Source organism: Chinchilla lanigera, unplaced genomic scaffold, assembly GCF_000276665.1.
Source record: "Chinchilla lanigera isolate Chin_1 unplaced genomic scaffold, ChiLan1.0 scaffold00014, whole genome shotgun sequence".
In the NCBI taxonomy this organism is placed as follows: Eukaryota; Metazoa; Chordata; class Mammalia; order Rodentia; family Chinchillidae; genus Chinchilla; species Chinchilla lanigera.
Window position 1 is genome coordinate 14,108,782 of NW_004955415.1, and position 2,803 is coordinate 14,111,584.

The following is a 2,803-nucleotide window of genomic DNA, read 5'->3' on the forward strand; positions in this document are numbered from 1 at the left end:
TTTTTTTTTTTTTTTCTGTGTTTTTGAGACAGGGTCTCACTATGCAGTTCAGGCTGGCCTTGAACTCACTTTATCGCCCAGGCTGGCCTCGAACTCGCAATGATCCTCCTGCCTCAGCCTCCTGAGTGCTGGGATTACAGGTGTGCACCATCACGCCTGGCTCCTTTTTTCTTCTTTGAGACAGGGTCTCATTATGTAGCCTAGGTTCACCTTCAGCTCATGACAGTCCTGCTTCAGCCTCTTGAGTGCTGGGATTACAGGCATTCTCCACCATGCCCAGCTAAGACTTTCCTTTTTAAAGCTTGCTTCTGAGGGCCCTATCCCTGTACTGTGTGTATGGTTTTCTGGGTGCCATTAGGATGATAAGGGACATCTGTTTCACAGTACTATAGAAAAGAGTAAAGGAGGTGATGGATCTCAAGGTTTTCTTTCTTTTTGGTAACAGGAATTGAACTCCCTACCTTGCACTTGCCAGGCGGGCAGTGTGCTGCTGAGCTATATCCCCAGCCCTCAAATTTCTGCCTATAGGGACCTGGTAGTAAGGCACCAGGTGACTCTTAGGGAAATACAATGCTAAGGTACCCTGTGGGACCCAGGGATTCACTGGAGGCGCTGGCCTGCTTTGTAGTTCCCTAGTCCCTTCGGAGTCTCTCTGCTTTCTTCCCTGTTGACAGAGGGACAGTGGGTCTTCTGCTGTCTATTAGTTCTGATTGGCCTTGGTTGAGTCAAGCACTTGCCTCCACTTAGCCTGGCCAAGGAAGTGGGGTCATGTGTGGTGAACTGAGAGATGGCATCTACTGTATTTGTCTCTGGCAGCTTAGTGACGTATAGCAGGGGAAATTTCATGTGTCGGTAGCCTAGGGACTGATGCAGTTCTGTGTCAGAACAGAGGTGGCGCTCTCAGGAACCAGAGCCCTGTGGATAAACGGTTTGGATCCTGAGGCCAGACCAGTCTAGCATTATTGTACCATCCTGAATGGAGTCCATGTAGAACGGTGGATGCCAGAGCCCAAAGCTCTGACTGACGTGGACTTCCCATATTTAAACAGCAGGGTGGGATGGAAGAGAGAGCTGGGGTAGAACCCTTGTCTAGGCTGTGCAAAGACCCACGTTTAGCCTCCAGCACTGCCACAGGAAAAAAAAAGAGGTGGAATGGCAAAGGGAGGCTCCTTAGAGAGGATGACTTGAATATAGTCCAGAACAGGAGAGTCTTTCTGTTTGTCTCTTGGTTGCCTGTTACAAACTGTTGAGGCCTGTGGACTCTTTGTTAAGGAAATAGTTTCAAATGTACAAAATAAAATGTGTAGGGATGGTGGCACACACCTGTAATCCCAGCATTTAGGGAGACAGGCAGGAGAATCAAAAATTCAGGTCCCTCCTGAGCAACTTAACAAGACTCTGTCTCAAAATTTCTTTTAAAAATTTTTTTTAAAGGTTTGAGGAGGTAGCTCAGTGATAAAGAGCCCCTGGGTTCAACCCCCAGTACTGCAAACAAACAAACAAAATATATAGGATTACAATGGAAATCAACTATATTGAAAGACCATTCTGAAATATTAGCAGTATCTGTGATCTAGTTATACATACCTTATTAGTGTGTTAAAAGATTCAATCTGACGGTGTGTGTAATTTCTTTAAATTTAAAATAATGCCGGAGTCAGGCATGGTGGTGCATGCCTGCAATCCCAGCACTCTGGAGGCTGAGGCAGGAGGATCATTGCACATTTGAGACCAGCCTGGGCTACAACGTGAGCTCAAGGCTAGCCTGAACTTCACAGTGAGATTCTGTCTCAAAAAGACAAAAAATAGGGGCCGGGGATATAGCTCAGTGGCACAAGTGCCTGCCTAGCAAGCACAAGGTCCTGACTTCGATTCCTGGTACCAAAAAAAAAAAGACAAAAAATAAAAAATATTACTGGGCATGGTGGTGTATGCCCGTAATACCAGCACTCATGAGGCTAAGGCAAGAGGATTGCTGTGAGTTCAAGGTCAGCCTGGGCTACGTAGTTCAAGACCAGCCTAAGCTGCATAGCAAGACCCTGTCACAAAATAAATAAATAAATAAATTAATTAATTAATAAAGTAGTGGGAACTGGATATGGTGGTGCACACCTGTAATCCCAACACTCTAGGAGGCTGAGGCAGGATGACTGAGAGTTCAAACCCAGCTTGGGCAACTGAACAATTTAGCTATACCTTGTTTCAGAATTTTAAAATATTCTGGATGTGTTGGTACACAGGTAGAGTCTCAGCACCCACAAGGCTGAGGCAGGATGCTTCCCGCAAATCTGAGGCCAAGGTAGGCTATTAGTTCAAGGCTGGCCTGAAATACACAGTGGAACACTGTCTTAAAAAAATAAAAAATAACAAAATTCCATAAAAACAAAACACCAGGGGCTGGGGATATAGCTCAGTGGCACAAGTACCTACCTGGCAAGTGCAGGGTCCTGAGTTCAGATTCCTGGTACCAAACAAAACAAAACAAACAAACAAAAACAAAACACCACTCCAACGGGAGTGGTGGCACATGCCTGTAATCCCAGCACTGGAGATGCTAAGGCAGGAGGATTGCTGTGAGTTTGAGGCCAGCCTGGGCTACATAGTGAGTTCAGGGCCAGCCTGAATCACAGAGTGAGAACCTGTCTCAGAAAAATAAAAAGGGCTAAATGTGAAGGTCCTGGGTTCAATCCCCAGTACAGGGGGAAAAATACTGAGAGGGCTGGGATGTAATTTAGTGGTAAAGCATTTACCTAGCATGCATGAAGCCTAGCATGCATTGATTCCCAGCACTGAAAAAAAATTA

The 2,803-nt window shown here is 45.8% G+C and overlaps 1 protein-coding gene across 1 annotated transcript in view; it reads left to right on the top strand.

Moving 5' to 3' along the window:
• The window catches only part of Itpa (inosine triphosphatase (nucleoside triphosphate pyrophosphatase)), a 15,190-nt gene that overhangs the window by 1,996 nt on the left and 10,391 nt on the right, over nt 1-2,803 (top strand). The gene's annotated exons all lie outside the window — the stretch shown is intronic.